Source organism: Ursus arctos, unplaced genomic scaffold, assembly GCF_023065955.2.
Source record: "Ursus arctos isolate Adak ecotype North America unplaced genomic scaffold, UrsArc2.0 scaffold_9, whole genome shotgun sequence".
Taxonomy (NCBI): Eukaryota; Metazoa; Chordata; class Mammalia; order Carnivora; family Ursidae; genus Ursus; species Ursus arctos.
Window position 1 is genome coordinate 44,910,831 of NW_026623111.1, and position 23,488 is coordinate 44,934,318.

At 33.1% G+C, this 23,488-nt stretch overlaps 1 long non-coding RNA gene across 1 annotated transcript in view; it reads left to right on the forward strand.

Moving 5' to 3' along the window:
* LOC130543274 (uncharacterized) overlaps positions 1–17,010 on the forward strand; it is a 33,226-nt gene extending 16,216 nt beyond the window's left edge. The window contains exon 4 of the long non-coding RNA XR_008958501.1: positions 16,899–17,010. This is a non-coding gene — a long non-coding RNA (uncharacterized LOC130543274). The remainder of the gene's footprint in view (positions 1–16,898) is intronic.
* The last annotated feature ends 6,478 nt before the right edge of the window (positions 17,011–23,488 follow it).

Sequence of the window (23,488 nt, forward strand, 5' to 3'; positions counted from 1 at the left end):
CGAGCCCTACTGTCATGCTTATGTCAGATGTGACAAATGCTGAAAAGGTCTGTGCAGCTCATATCTGCCATGCACCTCTACTCTCCAGACAATACTAAAGCAAAGAAAAATAGAGGCTTTGATTTTTGTTTGGTGCTGGGTAAAACTGTGATGATACTAAAACATCACTATAAAAAATACTAATAGGTACTTGTAAAGCATCTGAAGATTATGTGTAAAATTAGCTATTTGATAAATGAGTAAACAGAATATTCAAGTGATTTATACTCTTATGCACATGGTACAATCCCATTGCACAGATTATTCTCAAATTAAGATAATGCTACTTAATAGTATCCAAAAACAAATCATACGTTACAGTAACATGATTTCAGGAATCACTAAGGTGATCTGAATTCTGAGCTAGAATTCTGAAGTCAAGGTTCATTTTTCAATTCTTTTCCTTATTATACTGTGTATGATAATAGGCAAGTAAGTCACCAGTTCCTGGGAACGCGTTTATCTCCTGAATAATGCCTATCTTACAAACTGAGAGAATGAAATATGCTTATGGATGTTAAATAACATTCTAAATAATTGTGTGAGTTTTAATTTCAAATTGAAATGGGCTTCTTTTATTTCATCAGTAGTAGTGAGTTTTTATCTAATGCCATCTTGGGGCGATAAAGTTGGAAAAAACTCGTAATTCCTGACTTCTTTAAAATGTTATTGCTGCTTCTCTCATTCATCTAATTTAATTATTGAAAGGAAAAATAAAGTTGAAATGAGGCATAAGAACACTTGTGAGCATAGCGTAACACAGACTTGTTGAGTCACTGTGTTGTACAACTCACACTAATGTAATATTGTGGATCAACTATACTCAAATAAAAGAAAGTTGAAGACACTTACCTCATTAAAAAAAAAAAAAAAAAAAAAACCATAGAATCTCTCCCAACTCTAAACAAGCTGAATGATCAGAAAGAAAGGAACTAGCCATCCCGACAAGACCAAATTGTAACCAATTGCTAGGCTTGTAAGCAAATGAATGGACACTAGGGATGAGGAGAGACTAGACTTTGGAGCTTTAAATTTAGACTAGCTCAATTATTTTTCTTCTTTTAATTAGATCTCAGCATCTACAATCAGATGGAGTTCAGTATTATTCATCTGTTCTTAGGCCTCCTGTCATATCTTTTCTAAGCTTCACCTCTGCATTGACAGATGGCATTTACATAGTATTGCAAATAATTTTTCTAGAAATTCTCTTAGTCCTAACTTATATTTAGATGATGACAGTTTTTGTCTCATCATTGTAGGTGTTTTGCAGAATTTAATTTATGCTATTGCTGATTCAGGTAGCTTTCCACTTTATATTTTGTACACATCAGAATAATATTAATTTATAAATAACGTATTTACAACTCTCTGAATGAGCAGTAAATTCTTAAAATATTATGAAAAAATCTAATGCTGAGAGTTATAGACATAAAAAATCCCTACTACTAAAATATATAGAACAAAGTAAACACAAAGTACTATGTTTACTGTGGTGTTATACATACGTATGTATATATACACACACACACACATATACACACACATATATATAATTACATTTTAATATTTAGTTTTACTGTTCCAATAATGTTTTATAGTATCTGGAGATACTATGGATTTTACCAGTATTCTTTTCCAGAAAGTGAGTTGAAGAATTTTCCAAGGTATTGTGATAATGACTTAAACTAGGCAAAAGTAATTATGGTTACATAATTTATTTGTATTTCTATCTATGTCTGCCATTTAACTTTCCAATAAATAACTTCAAGGACAACAGATTTAAATTTTTGGCAATATGTTGTATGAGACAATGATATTGAAATCTGGAGATAATTATTGCAGTTTATCATTAAAGCTACATTGATTAGAATAGTATTGAGACAGAGAGAAAGAGAGAGTTGTTGGAGTTGATAATATAAGCTACATTAGTTTGAGAAATAAAGAAATAATTAATATGAGAAATAAAGAAAGGCAAAGGAAGAAAGTGGAAAAAATATCCGCAACAAAATAAATTATTTTATAATACTATTTGGGATCAAGTTAATAGAATTAAACTATTTACTGTAAGTCAGATTGATGAATAATTATGTTCCCTAAATTCCAACATTTAATAACTAGATTTCTCTATTCCACTGTGTACCTTCCAATTTTGTATCCCAATAGTACAAATTCTAATTAAATATTTTAAGTGTAATATTATAAATATGATTTAGATAAACTATTTTCTTTTTAATGAAATTAAAAATTTTCTTACATGCATGTATGGTAATAGACTGTTTAGAATAATTGGGACCTATCTATATCTGGCCTTTGGTTTCATTTTTTTTCTAAGCCATTGCAGTGATAAGGCTATATCAAATTTCTTCTGAATAATATATATAAATAGGTTGAAATTACATGAAAGTATATACCAAAATTTAAATGTATATTTTTAGAGACATTTTTAAGTGAAAATGTTCATCTATGGTAAGAATAGGCAGCAATTTGGTTTTAATTTCTTCATTTCTCATTCAAAAAACCAACTAGGTCATGAAGGATAATAAAAAAGGTTTTAAAAACTATGATCTCAGCTAAATTAGGACACAGAAATGCCTCCAAATTTCATATGTGGTAAAAATGTGACCAAAAAGCAAAGCCAGCCGGTGAGACCACATAGGAAGTCAAGGAAGTACCTTGAGGAGGAAAAGCATCTTGTGGTTGTGTATTTCAGAACTCTACATATTCACTTCCAGAAGAAAACAAAAATCCTCATCCTGATAGGAATCTGCAGTATTGTAGTCTGTCACTGTGATTTGGGAAGAAAGAAGGTGCAAAAGTGTGTGGGAGTGCCCAGAGGTAACTGATCTCATAGTATGTACCAAATACATCTTCTAAAAGTGACTGCTTCACATTTGAAGAAAGGACTGTGTCTCTTGGTGACAGCAGACTGTAAAAAAATATCAAAGAAAACCCAACTTATCAGTAGAAGTCCCCATGAAATAGAATAGGTTCTAAGGGTCACAGGAGGGGTGGCTACACAGAGGTGGCATGAATTACCACTGTAATAACAGACGAGGGAGACCTGAAACTGTGAAGCCTGAAAAGCTCCCCTCTTTCTACACTCCACTGAAACCTCCTGCTATTAGTACAGGAAAATTAATTCAGTCCAACACAAGTGCCAGAAAAGGAATACTCAGAGCTCCACAGAAGTAGTCTTGGGCAAAATATTTAAGAAGATCAATAGAACAATCCAAAAGATGATAAAATCTCATTTTAAAAAAGGTTTCAATAACAACAAAAACATGATAACATGTATTTCCAACATATTTTTGTTTAAAATGAAGCAGTCAGACTTATGAAGTAACACAAAGGGTAAACATCCAGAAACTAAAATAACAGTTAAATTGGAAGTAGAATCTGATGACAGGACAGCAGTGGAATGTGAAATGAGTTCTGACAAAATGAAAAGAAAGGAAGAAAAATTCATAAATAAAGAATAAATAAAAAAGAAACATGAAAGAAAATAGAAAGCACAATGAGAACATAGAACATAAAAATATTGGTACAATGATACATATAAATTAAGAGAAAGAATATAGTGAATTAAAGTTAACAGTATAGATATAGATCATAGGAAAGGGCAATCTAAAGTATGCATTATTGAGGTTGACATTGCAATAAGAAAGAAAAACAATTGAAAATAAGTTTCCTAAAATAACCTAAATTTGGGGGGTTCTTCATCTACAGTAAAACCCAAGTATATATAGGATGATATCCAGCTCTCATAACATTGGAGTGAAGGGAGAAAAATGCAGTGATTGCTGGGAATGAGGATAACAATCTATCCATGCCCCATAAATCTCATGTCTATTTTCAGGATAATATGCATACATAAATATATATTTATATGTCATGAATAATGTTTAAATAATTCACCCCTTGTTACTAGAGGGATTTCCACTCTAGGTTCATGAGGGTGTATAAACACATGGGACCCGACACTTGACAGATGAGATCAACACCAGTTTATTTATTAGTTACATATACTCAAAACTTAAGGATTTATAGCAGTGTGGCATCTTATAAAACTAATGAAAAAAAGTTTCTGAATTCTGGTCCAGCATGTAAAGAACTTGGAAGTCCTTGTTCTGTCCTAACAACAAATAAAAACAAAAAGAAGCTGAAAGATTAACAAATTTTCTTGGATCTGTCAGTGAAGTTTTAGGGCAAACCTCTGCCCCCATAATTGGAGAGACAAGTGAATATAGGGAATCACAAATTACTGAAGGAGGAACCTACCAGCAGAAATCGCTGTGGGTACAGTGTTGATATAGGAAAACCAAATTGTAATTGACAAGTTGCTAGAGACTCATTGTGGACAACTCTGAGAGTTAAACACTCCAGGAAACCCGGTCATGGTGGGTCGGGGTGGGGGGGACATTTCCCTCACTTTTGTGAGTTTTACCTCCACACAATTGATCAGGTTTCCAAAGTGAATATCAGAGAAAAATTCCCTCCTGCTTCTGGCAGAGGGAGGAGAAAAATAACCATTTTGAAATACGCCAGAGAATTTTTGTAAAATGTCTTAGCTCCAAGGAAAATCTATTTTACTAGAACCTAAACTGTGGAGGCTTTTTCAGAGCCTGACTGACCTCTGAGAAGGGATAGCACTACTCTAGCCTACTCTAGCCATCCTATCCTAAGGGAGGACAAAAACTGCAAAGCATTTGTGAAGTTTGGAGTTGAGGTACTTTTTGAGTACCTAGACTGAGACTTAATCATAGGACGGTAGAACATGTCTTATCACACCTTACCATCATGTTACGAAAGACCTATTAACCACAGCTCTTTTTAAATAGCATATCGTGTCTGGCTATCAGAAAAAAATTACCAGGCATACCAAAAGGCGAAAGTAAATAACAATTAAAGAAGACAGTGCAAGCATCAGAACAAGACATGACAGAAATGCTGGGATTTTAAAACTGAGAATTTAAAATAACTATGATTAACATGCTAAGCATGCTAATGAATAAAGCAGATGACATACAAGAATAGATGGGTAATATAAGCAGAGAAATGGGAATTCTAAGAAAGAATCAAAATGAAACGCTAATGACCAAAAACACTAAAAGAAGAATGAGTAAAATAAAGAATGCCTTTAGTGAGCTTATGAAGAGGCTGTACATGGCTGAAAAAAAGATTCTGAGACTAAGGATGTGTCAGTAGAAATAGGAAAAATCCTGGAGGAAAAAAAAAAAACTTGCCAGAGTTACCAAGAACTGTGGGACAACTACAAAATGTGTATCTTCCGTGTAATGAGAATACCAGAAGCAGAAAAAAGAGAGAAAAGAATAGGAAAAAATATATATATATATTATATATATATAATATATAATATATATGTATGTATATATTATATATAATATATATATATATTTGAAGCAATAATAACAGAGGATTTCCTTAAAGTTAATGCCAGACATGAAACCATGGATCAAGGAAACCCAGAGAATGCTAAACAGGATAAATGAAAAGACAAACAAACAACAAAAAGCAAAATCAAAATCTATCTCTGGACATATCTTATTTGAATTGCAGAAAATCAAAAATGAAGGAAGTTTGAAAGAAGCCGGGGGAAAAATGTGTTACCTATAGAGAAGCAAAAATAATGATTTTTTCTCCTTAGAAGGCATACATATAAGAAGAGACTGAAGTGAAATATTTTAAGTATTAAGAGGTAAAAAAAAAATAGCAACTTAGAATTCTGTACCTTGCAAAACTATCCTTCAAAAGTGAAGGAGAAATAAAAACTTCCAGAAAAACAATTGAGGGAATTTTTTGCCAGTAGAGAGTAGACCTGCCTTGCAAGAAATGTTAAAATGAGTTCTTCAGAGGGGCACCTGGGCGGTTCAGTGGGTTGGGTGTCTGCCTTGGGTTTGGGTCATGATCTGGGGGTCCTGGGATCGGGTCCGCATCTGGCTCCCTGCTCAGCGGGGAGCCTGCTTCTCCCTCTCCCTCTGCTGCATGCTCTCTCTTTCTCTCTCTCAAAAAGGTAAGTGAAATCTTTAAAAGAAAAAAAAATAAAGAGTTCCACAGAGAGAATGAAAATAGTATAGGCCAGGAGCTCATATCTGTATAAAGGAAAAAGAAGCATCAGAAATGATATAAGTGAAGGAACAATAAAAACTTTTATTGCTATTTCTTAATTGGAATTATATATAGAGAGATTTGTATCTATACATTATCTATCATCTATCTATCTATCTATCTATCTATCTATCTATCTATCTATGATATGAATGGCAGCCCTGGTACAAGGAATGGGAGTGAGGGATTAGTATTATTTTGATATTTCTTGGTACCCAGATATGTACTATATTTATATACCCGTGGTGTAGTGTTGTTTGAAAGAGGGCTTGGATTATTTGTATTGCAAATTCTATGGCAACCACTGAAAAAGGAAGAAGAAGGAAGAGGAGAAGGAGGAAGAGGGGGAGAAGAAGAGGGGGGAGGGAGCAGGAGGAGGAGAAAGATATGATACAAAAGGTGAGGGGGAAAAAAACATGAAATGTTCAATTATACCCCATAAAGCAGACAAACAGTAGAAGACAAATTAGGAACAAGGAGAAAGGGCAACAAAAAGAAAACAGTAACAAATATGATACATATTAATATAACTATGTGAATAATCACTTTGAACTCAGTAGCCTAAATGTACTATTGACAGAGATGTCAGAGTGTATCAAAAGCCCAGACCCAACTGTATGTTGTCTACAAAAGACCCAATTTAAATTTAAAAACACGTGGATTAAAAGTAAATGGATAGGGGTGCCTGGGTGGCACAGCGGTTAAACGTCTGCCTTCGGCTCAGGGCGTGATCCCGGCGTTATGGGATCAAGCCCCACGTCAGGCTCCTCCACTGTGAGCCTGCTTCTTCCTCTCCCACTCCCCCTGCTTGTGTTCCCTCTCTCGTTGGCTGTCTCTATCTCTGTTGAATAAATAAATAAAATCTTAAAAAAAAAGTAAATGGATAGAGATAGATATATCATACTAGCATTAATCAAAAGAAAGGGGGAGGAGAATATGTGTTAATCTCAGACAAGCAGACTTCAGAGCAGAGAAAGTTATTAAGGACAAAGTGGAGCATTAGACAATGATGAAGGGGTCAAGAAGACATAATACATACTAAGTATGGATAAATTTAACAACAAAGTGTCAGAATTTGTGAGACAAAAGCTGATGGAACTGCTAGACCAGGTAAATCCATGATCAGAGCTGGAGGTTACAATGCTTCTTTGTAAGTACTGGATAGGTCCAGTAGGCAGAAAATCAGTGAGGGCATAGTTTATCTCAAATGTACCATCAGGCAACTGGATATAATTGTCATCTATCAATTGTTTCATCCAGAATACATGAAATATTCACAGAGGAAAAAAATTGGAGGCCATAAAGTACAGCTTTACAAATTTTAAAGAATTAGAAATCATGTAATGTCTGCTTCCAGATCAAATAGAATTAAATGAGAAATCAGTAACAGGAAGATAGGTAGGAAATCTCCAAACACTTGGAGATTATATTCACTAGGGTTCTTCAAAGAAACACACCAGCAGGAGAAATTTATTTAGTTATTATGAAGACTTGGCTCATGTGATTACAGAGGCCAAGAAGTCCCATTATCTAACGTCTGAAAGCTGGAAAACCAGGAAATCCAGAGGTATAATTCTCTCCAAGTCTGAAATCCCGAGAACCATGGGAGTCAATGGTAATTCCCAGTCCAAGGGCTGGAGAAGATGAGATGTCCCAGCTCAATCAGTTAGGCTAGAAAAAGGAGGTGATTTCCACTTGCCCCAGCTTTTGTTTTATTCAGGCCCTCAGTGGATTGAATGATGCCAAACCACACTGGGGAGGATAATCTACTGAGTCCACTATTCCAAGTGCTAATCTCATCTGGAAACCTCCCACAAACAAACTCGAAAATAATAGTCTGGACCCACCATGACCAGGCAAGTTGGCACATAATATTAACCATCACAGAGATTAAACAACATATTTCTAAATAATACCAGGGTCAAAATAAATCTCAAAAATATTTAAAAGTATTTTGAATTATATGAAGGTGAGAATAAGCTCATCCAAATTTGTGGGATACAGTAAAGTAGTGCTTGGAGGGATAAGTAGTCTAAGCTCTGTCATTAGGGGGAAAAAAAAAAGAAGATCAAATTAAAAGTAAGCAGCAGAAAAGAAATAATTACAGGAGGAAAAAAAACAAAATTAAAACTGGAAATCAGAGAAAATGAGAAGCAAAAGCTGATTGTTTGAAAGATTGATAAAATAAATAAATTTCTAGCCAATCCAACCAAGAGAAAAAGAGAGAAGACACAAATTACCAATGTTTATGAAAGAGAGAACATCAGTATGGTTCCCATGGACATTAAAAGGACAATAAGTAAATATTATTAAGTACTCTGTATCCACATATTTGATTACCCAGGTGATATGGACCAGTTCCTTGAAAGATGCAATCTGCCAAAACTCACAGAGGAAGAAATAGACTTTCTGAATAGGCCTATATTTATTAAGGAAATTGAATATATAATTAATGACCTTTCAAAACAAAAGGACCAGGTGCAGATGAGTATACTGATGAATTCTACCAAACATTTAAGGAAGAAATTATGCGATTTCTCTATAATGTTGTCCATAAGATAAAGATAGTGGGAAGACTTCCTAACTTGTTCTAGAAGGCTTGATTATTCCAATACCAAACCTGAATAAAGACATTACAAGAAAACTACAGACTAATGTCTCTTATGAACATGTATGCAAAATTTTTAAACAAAATATTAGAATGTTTAATCCAACAATATATAATAAGAATTGTACACCATGACTACCTGGAATTTATTCTGGGTATGCAAAGCTGGTTCAACATTCAAAAATCAATTAATATAATCCGTTATATCAACAGACTAAGAAGAAAATTCACGTGATCATATCAGTTGATGCAGAAAAAGCATTTGACAAAATTCGAACACCTATTCATGACAAAAAAAACAAAGCAAAAACCACTTAGTAAACCAGGAATTGAGGGGAATTTTTTCAACTTAATAATGATAATCTATAAAAACCTACAGCTGACATCATGCTTACAGCTGAGAAACCGTTTTCTCACTAAGATCAGGAACAAGTTAAGAGTGTTCCCTCTCATTATTCCTTTTTAACATCATACTGGAAGTCCTAGATAATGCAATAAGACAAGTACAGTAAATAAAAAGTTTACTAATTAGGAAAGGAGAACTAAAACTGTCTTTGTGTGCAGATGTCTTGATTGTCTGTACAGAAAATAAAAATAATTGTCAAAGAAACAACAGGAACTAATATACAACTATAGCAAAATTGCAGGATACAAAGTTAATTATAAAAAAGTGAATTACTTTCCTATATGCCAACAATGAACAAGTAGAATTTTAATTTAAAAATTCAACCACTGTTATATAACCACCCCCAAAACACAAAATACTTCAATATAAATCTAACTAAATAAATACAAGATCTATATGAGGAAAACTACAAAACTCTAAAGATATCAAAGGAGAACTGAATAAATAGAGAGATATTCCATGTTCATAGATAGGAAGACTCAATTTCAAGATGCAAGTTTTTCTCAAATTGATCTATAGGTTATGCACAGTCCCAATCAAAATCCCTACAAGTTATTTTGTGGGTATCAACAAACTTGATTCTAAAGTTTATATGGAGAGACAAAAGACCAAAATAGTTGACACAAACTTGAAGGAAATGAGCAAAGTTGGAGGATTGACACTACCCAACTTCAAGACTTACTATAAAGATAGCATGGTGTCGGTGAAAGAAGCAGACAAATAGATCAATAGAACAGAACAGGAAACCCAGTAATAGGCCCACATATACATAGTCAACTGACGTTTGGCAAAAGAGGAAAGAGTACAACAGAGCAAAGAGCCTTTCCCACAAATGGTGCTGGAACAACTGGACATTCACACACACACACACACACACACACACACACACACACTAAAATAAATAAAAATAAGAATCTAGACACAGGCTGTACACCCTTCACAATTGTTAACTTAAAATGGAAGAGATTTAAATGTAAACTGCAAGACTCTCAAACTCCTAGAATAAAACAGAAAAAAAAAATCTAAATGATCTGGGCTATGGCAATTGCTTTTTAGGTACATCAAAGGTACAATCCACGAAAGAAATAATTGATAAACTGTACTTCATTAAAATTAAAACTTTTGCTTTGCAAAAGAAACTCTTAAGACAACCCACAGACTGGATGAAAATATTTGGAAAAGATGTATTTGTGAGATATTTTTTAAAGTTTATTTCATATATATTTCATATAATTCTTGCTTTTATTTGTCCGTCATGCCTTGACTTAAAAATCAGAAGCGGAATGAAGCATGAGAGACTATGGACTATGAGAAACAAACTGAGGGCCTCAGAGGGGAGGGGGGCGGGGTAATGGGATAGACCGGTGATGGGTAGTAAGGAGGGCACGTATTGCATGGTGCACTGGGTGTTATACGCAACTAATGAATCATCGAGCCTTACATCGGAAACCGGGGATGTACTGTATGGTGACTAACATAATATAATAAAAAATCATTAAAAAAATTTAAACAAAATTAACTAATTTCTTGAAAATCTTACAATTAGCAAAATTAGTCTTTAAAAAAAAATGGAAAGAAATACCGTGTTCTATGATAGAGTCTACTTGAGAAATATGTTTGCTCCCTCTAGGTATTATATGTATTTAACATGTTCTCTTGAGTCACTTGTATTCATTGATTTAAATTTTTGATTTTAATATTAAAAGGATTAGAGGCACACAGTAAAATCTTTAATAAATTTGAGGCATAGAAAAAAAAGGGAAAATCATTATCTATCACTCCCACCCAACTGGGTCCTATATATAACAAATTTAATAATTTCTTTTGTATATTACTTATATTTATTTCTAGTATATTTTCTATTTCATGAATATTAAATTATATTCATGTTTCTCTTATGTGATATTACATAGTTCTATAAAATTGTACATCACAGCAGTTTTGAGTTACTTTCTGCACCTTTAACCTTCAAACTTAAAGGAAAAGTTCATGCTCTGAATTCGCTTTAAAGCCAGGAATTGCTTATGGGCAGAATAAACACAGAAATGTGTTTCTTCTCTTTATTGAGTGTTCCAGTGCTTCATTAATACAATATAAATCTTAATCCAAAGATACCACAGGATTTGTTCATTTCCATTTGAAAAGTCTAATTAATTATAAAGAATAATGATACATGTTTTCCAGTAATAAAAGTGGTTAGGAGCATAGGCTCTGGAATCAGTACACACGTTGATTTCAAATTCGTTCTATCACTTAATAAATGTCAGTGAATAAACCTTTCAGTTCTTCTACCCGTGAAATAGGAATAATTATAGTCCCTGCATTTAGGGGTTATTATAAGTAATGACACTATACAGTAAGCATTTAAAACACTGTTTGGCACTTTTAAAGAAATGGCCCCTCTTTAAAATATACATATATATGAATACTTTCTCATGAATACTTTGATGGAAGTCAAATCAACAGCAATCAGGCTATGAATAATTAAATAGTAAATTAACCCAAGTAAAAATATAAGTGGGCCGTGGAGAAATTATCAAAATAAATTACCATGCTTCAAACATAGATGATTTATTCTTCAGATTTAACAAAGGCATATTTTTTTGTTAATTTTTAAAGGAACATATTTCAGAGGGCTAGGACAGAAGATGATCTGAAAAATATTGGCTGTGAATACAGTGGGTGGAAGCCCACATGCTTGCTATGTTTGCCAACACTCAGATAGGCTCTGTATATACTTTTGTTCATTTTGTCTTTTCTGTGGACTGGTCCTTTTACAAGCGCATAATTATATTGCAGCTAAGGTAGAGAGTGGTTAAGTATATATTTCTTTAATATAATTCACTATTTGAATAATCTTCCCTATACCTATTCTGCTAAATAATTCAAGACTTAGACTGAGACACACACAGATGGAAAGATTTATGTCAATAGCAATTCATTTGATAATACAAAAGAGTTTCTTGATACTATATGCAAAGCACTATCATAGATATTTCTAGAAACAAGCAAATGTACTTAGATTCATTTTGAATCTATATGAAAAAAGTTGTGTTTACCAAAGCAGGTAATGTAATAACAGACTACATTAACAACAGTATAAATTTCATAAAAAGGGAGTGGAATCGTCTGTTTCACTTTGTTGACAAAAACACTTCCTGTATTATTATGTTCCCTTTCCCTTGCTATTGGCAATACATAAATCTTTTAAAGAAAAGCTAACATAGTAGCAAATATTTTGAAATAAAAAAGAGATTCAAAAGATTTGTTGCTCACCCAAAATCTTTTTGTACTTTGTGAAGTTAAGTTTAAAAAATATATATATTATATATATGTATGATATATATATATGATATATATATATCCTATATTGTATATTATAGGATATATGGTATTGTATAATGTATATTATAATATACAATATAATATATATTATATATATGGTCACAGAAGCTCAAGTTAAGATTTACAGGTTGAATTCAAAGGTACTAATATTTTGGCTTAGTATCAGTAAGGACTTTCTAATGGATTTCATGTCTGCAGTCAGATTTACTACTCTAAGAGTTAGTCTCTTGCTACCAGAAATATTTAATCATAGGCCAAATACTGAATCTTTGAAGATTCCCCAAGACTTATTTTAAAAAAATAGGATAAAATTATTACAAATAAGAGAATAGATATCTTCCTAAACTATATATATACTCACTAGTAAATGTTTATTAAATTATGGCTTTGGTGCACAAAACCACCCAAGTAAAGTGTATAATTAGTTTCTTAAAACAGAAAGATCATTCCATTGTAAGACAAAATTCCAAATTTTTAGAAGCATTGGGAAAATTGGGCATTAGCTTTTCCAATTTCAAGGGAAAGTAACAATTTCCCACGTAAATCCTCCTGTGGTTGTAGTTGTTATGGATAAACCTATCCATATATTTATTTTTTCTAAATTACAGTTAGCACTTTTCAGATTATTACAATAAATATGAGTCATGCTGGACACATTTAAAGTGACAGTGAATCAGTGAACTTGAATTTTGATCAATATTTATTACCAAACCCGAACAATGGAAAGAAAGGCACATTTGAAGACATATATGCAGAGCTTCAGATCTGTAGATGAAATTACAAAACACACAAGTATATGTGTAATGGGCCTCCCAGAGAAGAAGAGAAGGGAAGAAAAAATATATTAGAAGACATAATGACTGATACAACAAATTACATTTCTTTAAAAAATATGAATATCTAGGTTCACTGAATCCCAAGTAGGAGGGACACAAAATGATTCACTTTAAACACCTCATTGCCTAAAGACGGGGAGAACTTGATAACAACAAAGGAAGATGGCGTCATATTCAAAAGAACAGCTATACATTTTACATTCCCATACATGGAGATCTCTTCTTAAATTAATTCAGAAGAAAATAGAATAACACATTTTATGTTGTGAAAGAAAATAGTTACCCAAGAGTTTTATATCATCAAAAATCCTTTTGAGGGGCGCCTGGGTGGCGCAGTCGTTAAGCGTCTGCCTTCGGCTCAGGGCGTGATCCCGGCGTTCTGGGATCGAGCCCCACATCAGGCTCCTCTGCTATGAGCCTGCTTCTTCCTCTCCCACTCCCCCTGCTGTGTTCCCTCTCTCGCTGGCTGTCTCTCTCTCTGTTAAATAAATAAAATCTTTAAAAAAAAAAATCCTTTTGACATAGAAGTAAGATAAATATATTCCCAGAATTAAAAAATACTAGGGGAATTTGTTACTAGGAGATTTGTTGTACAATAAATAACAATGGAATTCCTTCAGTCCAATAGGAAATGTCACCACAAAGTAACTCTAATCTATAGAAAAAATAAAAGAGCAAAGGAAATGGTAATATATTAGAAAACATAAAAGAACTAATGAAATATTTTCAAAATTTTTAATTTAATGTTTTAACATAACAGATTATATAAAGCAATAATTATCACACTATTTTGTTGAGTTTATAATACAAATAAATAATGTGTATAATTATAATAAAACAAAAGTAGGGAAGGAAGTGGTGATGTGTTTGAGCAAGATTGCTGTATTTTTAAAAAAGATTTATTTATTTATTTGAGAGACAGAAGACAGAGTGTGCGTGAGGTGTGGGGAGCAGGGGGAGAGGGTTAGGAAGAGAATCTCAAGCAGACTCTGCACTGAGCGCAGAGTCTGATATGGGGCTCGATCTCATGACCCTGAGATTATGACCTGAGTCAAATGCTCAACCTACTGAGCCACCCAGGGGCCCCAGATTACTGTATTTTTAGAAAAATTATTTACCTGAATTAATGATAAATTATGACGTATATTGTAATTTCTTGATAAACCACTAAGGAAACAAGTAAAAAATATAAGTAAAATATCAGCAGATGAATTAGAATTGTATACCATTATTTTTTTAACACAGTCAATTTAGTATATCAACAAGTGAAACAAAATAGATATAAATTACAGCAAATAAATAGCAAAATAGCAGGCATAAATACAATCATAGGAATGATTATATTGAATGAGGTTAGACTAAACACTCCCATGAATACTCAGATATTGTCGGACAGATTAAAAGTAGGATCCAACTATTTTTCCAAATATGTTCAAAAATATTTTAATGGAAAGAATATATAACATGTTAAAATGGTAAGTGAGCAGGAGTGGTTATATAAATTGATCATATAAAATAAACTTTAAGGCAACAAATACTTCTATCCCTATGTTCTAGGGATATAAAGGTGTATTTTACAATAATAAAAGGGTCAATATATTGGAAAGATATAACAAGTATAAAGATACATGCACTTGAAAATAGAGCTTCACATTACATGAAGCAAAAAGTGACATGTTTTAAAGGAAAAACAAATAACTGATTATGGCTGCGATTGCAACTCTGCTTGATTCTTGTTAGAGTGACTAGACAAAATATCCATAAGTATATTTAAGATCAAAGTAAAACTATCAACTAACTGATTCAACTGATAATTTTAGAACACTTATTCCAGTGACACAGAATAAAAATTCTTTTCAAACACACATGAACCATTCTCCATGACAGATCACAAGAGAGGCCATAAAACAAGTCTTACAAAATGTAAAAAGATTGATATAGTTAAAAATGTTTTCTGAGCCAGCACAAATGAATTGGGGAAAATTCCCAAATATTTAGAGATTGAACTATATAGTTTGTATTCTGAATCAAAGGAGAACTCATAAAAGAAGTTAAGAAAATACTTAAAACTAAATAGGAACTGGCAAACAACCATCAAAATTTATGGGATGCAATACAAAGCTATCACACTTAACATTAAAATTTAAAAACCCTTTCCATGAAACAAAACTCCTACCTTATTTATCTCGTCCATATTAAAAATATTTTTTTCTCAAGAAAGTTTTCTGTATCTACTGACTTCCTTTATATATTATTCTTCTCCCTTCTACCCTTTCAATAAAGATATCATTCACACCACACTATTGAAAATATTCTTGTCAATTTTTCCCAGGGTTTCTTTTCAAATCCAACAGCCAATTCTATGTCATTGTGTCATGACTTGACTTCTAACAGATTTTGAACACATTATCCATGACACAATTTCTTTATTTGATTTCTGGGAAAAGCCACTCTTCTATTTTTCTCTGATCTCCCTGGAAACTTGAAGTTTCTCTTGGGGGATTTTTCTTCTACAGATCTCTTAGTGTTTGAGTAACCCAAGGATTAATCCTTGCTCTCTTCCTGGACTGTGCTCTCTCACTAGTAATAACATTTGTTTTCAGGCTTCAGATACTACATATACTGGTAATTTCCAAATTCATATGTCAACTCTCATTTTTGCCCCTGAGTCCCAGACTTATTATTACATCTCTTTACTTGAATTTTCCACCGAGGGGATAGCTAAAATGGAATTTATATTTCCTTTTCCTACCCCAACCTGTTTTCCCAGTCTTGCTCATCTGTGCTTCATACGTATTTGATGAAGCCGTGATCATAGAATGAACCTTTATTCCTCACTTTCCATCATCTCTTACAATCCAATGACAAGTCCTGTTTTGATCTACATTCAAAATGTATCTCTAAAAACATTTATTTATTTACTTCCTAACACTTTCACTCTTACCTTCCAGTCAGGCCCAGGCTCCTCCAACTCTATCTAGACCAGACTAACATTATGCCTTCATAAATTGTCTCTATTTCCAGTCTTATTCATCTATGGTTTGTTCTCCACTCAGCAATTCAAGATGAAGAGAAAATTTCCCCAGCTTTTCTAGCTCTACTACATTTGCTTTTGTTTGCTGACTGATAATTCATTCAATTTCCAACCTTTCAGAATTCTGCAGTATGAAGATTACTTAGGAATTGTGTTGTAGTTATATCTCCTTTTCTGAAATAATAATTTAAAAACATGCACACAAATAATTCTTCAGTTTTAAAAGTGAGAGGTGGTTCTTATTTATTCACACCATCTTAATTTCCATCTTCTTAATCACTCTTCCAAAGATATTTTTGTCAATCTTATCCCTGTTTATGGTTTATGCGTATATTACTTTCACCCTGCATTTATATAGGTAAAAAGAAATCAGTAATACTAATTTTAGGAATATAAAGTTTTGCATATAATTTATAACACATAATCACTTAGCAGTTCTTTTTAAACTATTTTATAAAAGAACTCTCACAGGATATGTAGTAATTTAAGTTTCTATGCTTTCAGATTCACTATTTGAAATTATTTTCTTGAAGAGATGCATGAGGCAAAGAAACAAACCATTGATGTCCACAATGATGGAGATGGGAAATATAAAAGAGAATCACCACACCTTTCTTATGAGGTACAGATAAGTCAAGTAACTCGTTCGAGGTCATGTATTCAGTGGTAGCTGGGTCTGTGAATCCTTATAAGCTTATCTTTGCCAATTGTCTGTACTCTGAGATTGAAAACATTCATTGACTATCTAAAACATGTCATTATCCCACATCTATTTTTATAGAAGAGAAAATTGAGGCTCAGAAAAGAGAGGTCAGAAATTCAGGATGACAAGAAAGCAAGTAGCAGAGTTAAAATAATTTATGAGTTCTAGAAATGTTAACAGGATGTCTTTTATAGGATACAGTGTTAAACAAAACAGATGTGATCTTGTCCTTCATAAAGATTAGTTTAGTCAAAATTAATATTATAGTCAACTATATTATTCCAATGAAGCTTAATCTCATAAATTATTTTAAGTGGATTAAGGAAGATGAATAAAGGCAGGAAATCATTTTTTTAATCATATGTTTTCATCACTTTCATTTTTACAGATAGCTATTTCAGGTGGTTGTTATGATTGAATCACTAAATATAGTACAGCCTGAAAGACCAATGACAAATTTAATTATGAAAGGGCTGCCTTTGATTATTAACCTTTTCATATTTATTGAATACTGAAATAGTCTTAGGTGTGTCTCTAGCGACATAGTATCTTAGAATCTAAGCATGTCAGAGTTGGAAGTCAATTGCATTATTCAGTGACAGAAACCCAATTCAACTGAAGAAAGGATGATTTAAACACACACACACACACACAATTTATTTGAAGAGCACTGGATAACTCAGATAATTAAGGACAGAGCTTCAGGAAATGGGGCAGCCTTAGGACTGTCAGGGACTGAATACTTTGGTTATTATCTGAATCTTTTTTCTGATTTAATTCTTGATATTCATGACTTGTGTGTGTGTGTGTGTGTGTGTGTGTGTGTGTGTGTGTGTGTTTTAGCAGAGTTCCTGGGATTTCTTGAATTATTGTCTTAAAAGCTTTATATCAGAGAGAAAGAAGAATACTTTCTTGGGTATCTAAGGAAGGAAAGAAGAAAATTCCATGAATAAACTCCTGTTGTCATGGCTCAAGGTACAGGCAAACCTTTGATCAGTCATTTTGTCCTGGGCCTTGGTTACTATGATTTTCCCAACGATGATCACATTACAAACTCTAAGTGGTCAGGAGAGTAAGTTCTATTAATAGAAACTGGTGGATAGTGATGCTGGCAGAAAAATAGTAGTCACAGGTTACTTCTTGGTTGCCCAACACATATGACCAACATACATAAATATATTCTTCTCTTACTGTAATTTTTAAAGAAAGTCATCCCCCCGGTTTCAATGCAACTATCTAATATACAGTCATGAATGAGCCCCAAAGATAGGCTCTTCACAGTAATATATAACAATTGCATTGAAGACCAAATCAACAATATATCTGTTCAGTGTGATTCCTCCCAGTTATATCTAGAAGTGGCCTATCATGATACTACAACCTATGGCAAAGATACACATATGCATATATACTACAGAAACGGTAAGTATATTAAAATCTCCTATTTAGATAAAACAAGAAAGGATCCTATCTTACAGTTTCTATCAATCAAAACAAATATAGCTTGTCGAACAGGATTTTGTGAGTTGCATTTATTGCTGAGTGAGAGGCTTGGTCAGTCTTTATGACTACCAAGATTCCCTTTCCACAGGGTTCTCAGTGGACACATGAGAGTGGGCACTGGGGAGCATTTCCCTAATGGATACTATACAGCTTTAGCAGCCAATATGACTTTTGTCATGTTTATGACAGCCTGAAATTTGCTCTACTAATAATCATAAAACTTCTTTTTACATTTTTAATGGTTTCTATGGCAATGCAACACCATAAAAACAGTTGTCTGTTGATTTGTTTGAACCTAAGACCTACCTATGAGATTCCTATTTCAGAAGGCAGTCAGGGTTCTCTACAACCCCTAGACTTTAGTTACAGGGTTCTGTTTTCACCTCTGCCATGAAGTAAAGTGAAACTATAAGCAAACCCAATTGATTGAAAGATCTACCTTGCCTTTGCCATGGCTGTATTTCCATGAATATGCTTTTCAGGGAATAATTTTCATGAGGATTTTTTTTTTTTGGAGGGGGAAAGGTGAGGAGGAAGTGGGGATCTTGGTTGTTTAGAGCATTAATTTGAAAGGTCAGGAAAGTTCATGCTTGTTCTATTTCTGTGGGTCTTCCTGAGTGCTTGTCTTAAATCCTACTGAGTTTTCTACCTCTCTGCTTCGTCTCATACTAATTTTACCATGGAGCACGGGATTTAGCTTTTATAATCCCAAGATGTAGAATTATCTCACCCCTGCATTCATAAATAACTGGTCTCAGCAGAAAAGGCATTTTTAGTGGAATCAAATACATGAATGGTTCTCTTTGTTCTTCCTTTCTGCTCTCAAGAAGGCCAGTGAGGAAAGTAGCCCTTTTGTAGAAAAATCTCGTAGAAGGTACAAGAAGCAGGCAAGCATTCCAGTATCCTGACCTTTTTCTATCAGGTCTATAGCAAAGTTCTCTAGCAGTGTTCTCATATTAGGACATGTATGCTGAGATGTTTATTCCCTCAGTCCTCAGGTGGCATGGAACTGTGGAAACTCTGGGCTGGTCTCTGGCCTTCTTTAGGATGTTCATTTAGTGAAATGAACAAACATAATTTTGTTGATTTGTGATGAAATGAAAAATATATATATATGGCCGTATATATTACCCTAAAGCTACAAGTTGGCTGAAGACTTATTTTGAAACTCAAAATTCATATAACAATCATTTAACCAGTGATATTGCCACAACATAACAAGCATGATTGGCCTCCTAGTTACAGATGGAGAAATCCTCATTATTTAACCTCCCACCCCCTCAGTTTGGTTGGTTTTCCATTTAAGAGTCTTTCCTAAAAACATTTTATATGAAATAACAATTTTTACATTAGCTCAAGTTGCAATGATTGTAGACAGCAGAAACTGATATTAGTTAACAATAAACATGGAATTTATTTTAAGTATATGAGATAATTCTCTTAATAGAGGGAAAAGGTATAGGAATTAGAGAAGTTTTGGTGAGTATAAGGGTCTGAAATCTGGGACCTGGTACTAGATCATTAGGGAGTCATAAGTCTGACTGATCTGAGGAACACGAAGACAGGATATTAACAAAGAGGACTTAGCACAAAATAAAAATGAAGGCTAGGTAAAGGCCAGATTAGGTGAACTCTTTGGGTGATATACTAAGTAAAATTTGAAGACATTCCTACATGAGAGAGAAAGCTATTGTTTCACCTAGTTTGCAGTCAATTTTTTTATAACCTGTCCTTAAGACAGGTTATATTTCAGGTATTCACAAGTGTCCCCCTATGCCAACTGTGTCACACATTGGATGGGAGTTCGTTAGGGATGAGACAAACAATGACAATAGTAGAATTAAGGGCTTTTGAAACTTTTGCATTTCAACACTCAAATGAAATTGAAAATGGAGCTGCTGAGTAAAGTTATAACCAGGTAGTGGCAAAGGAGAATAATAAAGTATCTTAAATCTTCTAGTTCCTAGGCCTCTATTCTTTATAGTGTTCCATAAAGATGCATTTTGTTAATAAATTACTTAGCCAAACACGAAACTGAACATAAAAACTTGAAATTATGAGTAGTTATTACCTTTAGCCCGATTTTCTATTTAATTTTTTCTTAGGAATCTTATGACAAAAATTTGTATTTATCCTCTCCAAAGTTCTTTGTGGAGTGAAGTGAATAGCACTTCAGATAGCACTCACAACTGTGAGCTAACACAGAGGCCCTCTGTAATGCAGTTAAGTCCTATGGTCTACCTACTTACAGTAATTGAAGTTCCCGAAGATTGCATGCATAAGAGTGAAGAATGTTTCTCTCTTCAAACTCTGCACATAATAGAAACAGAAAATTCTTCATAGCTCCAGGAAGCTGGGAGTTTCTTAAATATACTGGACTGGAGCCCTAAAATGATTTAAGCTTGAGAGGTAATTCTGAAGTGGCTGTTTCATGACACTAGCAAATGACAAAGAATGCAAAGCTTCTGAACAGACAGAAATATGGGTAAAAAAGAATTATCCTTTTACAAAAGGAATCCTTGCCAACTGGAGTTCAAACAAATTCTTATCAGGCAAGCCAGCTGAGGGAGCTGTAATAATCTTATCTTAATGTGACAAGAGTGTTGATAAACATTTCAAGGTCTGATAGAGATAAACAAACAAATAAATAAAATACTACTTGACCAAAATGTATCTCTTTAAAAAGAAAGTAGATACAATTCCACCAAAAACCCATCATTTCTAAAAAATACACTGATGGAGGTCCTTTCATTTTAGGAATTGAAAAATGGACATTTTTTAAATGTTTGCATTATTTTTAAATATTTGCATTTTTAAAATAATATTTTGGAAATAATATAAGTATTTGTAATACAGATGAAGAAAAACTAAACATTTAAGATTCATGAAAATCAAGAACGAGTATTCAAGCCATTTTTGAAAGTGGAGAGAGAGATTGAATGCAAAGAGGCTTCCCAAAATTGGTGGGGGAAAAATCAAGATATAATTTATAAGATCTACGTTATGAATGTTAAGGTATCCCAATTATATTACCAAAACTTGGTGCTATACTGAGGATCTGTGTACAATAAAATAAGAGATCTATTTTTGAATTATAGAGTCAGAGTTAATCTGTGGAAAACACTGATGCGTGTTCTTATGTAAGGCATATGGAAGCATTGTTAATTTCAAAATGTTCACCTAATTACTAATATTTTAGTGGCATATATCAGGTTAATAAAATCAAGTTGAAATTACATAATCAATGGATTTGCAGTGAAAGTACATTTCAATAGTAATTTAGAATCTCTAGTCTTGTCAATCTGTGCTGAGTCAGAGCTGAGCAATCAACATGAGCTGTTAGCAATTACTTTTTATCCTTGTCTTCTATTTTTCATGTGACTTTTAAATATGGAACTACAACATTTGGATAATGGGTGTTTGTTATATAAAGTTACTGAATTGCCTATAACTGTCATCTGCTTAATAGTTTTCTTTTTCTGTTATGCTTGTTTTTTCAGAAACATTAACTTTCCTCAATTGTTGAGAGCAGTATCCACCAATAAACATAATTATCATAGAACTCAAATCTTTAGCACAGCAAAGATATATGTCAATATATGCATCACAGAAATGAACAAGAGCCACCTGGACCACAAATTAATAACAGGTAAAAGCAGAGCTGGACATTGCATAGGGACTTACAGAATCCTCTAGTTTGTGGGTAACTTCTTATTTTTAAAAACACTTATTTATGTCCCAGATAAAAAATACATATTTACTTTTCAGATAACAATCTATATTTTTCATTTACTATATCCTGGGAGAATAAGAAACCTAGACCTAAACTAGTGAGACCATATATCCTGGTTTCCCCCCGACAGTTTGATTAAAACTTTTTATACTATGTATTTATTGAGAGGATCTCTTCACTCCAAAAGTGCTCTGGTTTCTACAATAATATACACAGTCATCTCACCTTCCAGTGTGATTGATCTTTTCAATATATACCTCCATCATGATTATGGTTATTTTCCCGACATTGTAGTATATTTCATACAAGATTCCTTTGGACTAGGCTTATGCAATCTCTGTAACTTGTTCCTAACTAACAGGTGTATATACCATAAGCTATTATCATTGTTCAGTCCACATTACTGTGATAGATCCTGTATATGTTAGAAATTCTTTAGGTTCCATGTAACAAAATAACTATGGGATCAATAATAAAGTATATTTTTAATTAGCTCATATTACAGGATGTTTCGAGGTAGAGAGTTTCTGATTTGCAGCAGCTTTATGATACCATCAGTAATCCAAACTCTTTCCTTCTCTTCTGCTATGCATTCCTTTATCTTTTTCTGGTTCTATGATTGTTACCTCACGTTTGGAAGATGGATGTCATGCTTAGGCTTCATATCCATGTTCAAGTGAGTAAGAAGGGCAAAATGTGATGTCAACAATGCCTTTCTCCTTTTGTTAATGAAAAATCCCATTGCTGTTTGTAGGTCATCTTTCTTGTATGTCTTATCAGACTGAACTAGAACATGGGACCATCCTTAACTGTATTGATGGCTGTAAATTAAACTTTCTGACATTTAACTTATATAATAAGAGGTAGGATATCTAAATTGAAATACTATTTTATTTTTACATATATATGGTATATATATATATGCACACATTATATTCATATATGTAAATTTTAAAAGAATAAGCTTATTCAATTTTAAGTCCTAAGGGATTCAACTAATATGGAACTTTAGACAAATTTTCGCTTTATGTACTTATAAAAATAACATTTATCATCCAATAAATTGACAAATATTTATGTAATTCACGGTGATAGGTACAACAGATAGACTAATATAAAATGTGGTCAGATAGATCATATATCAAATTCTATTGC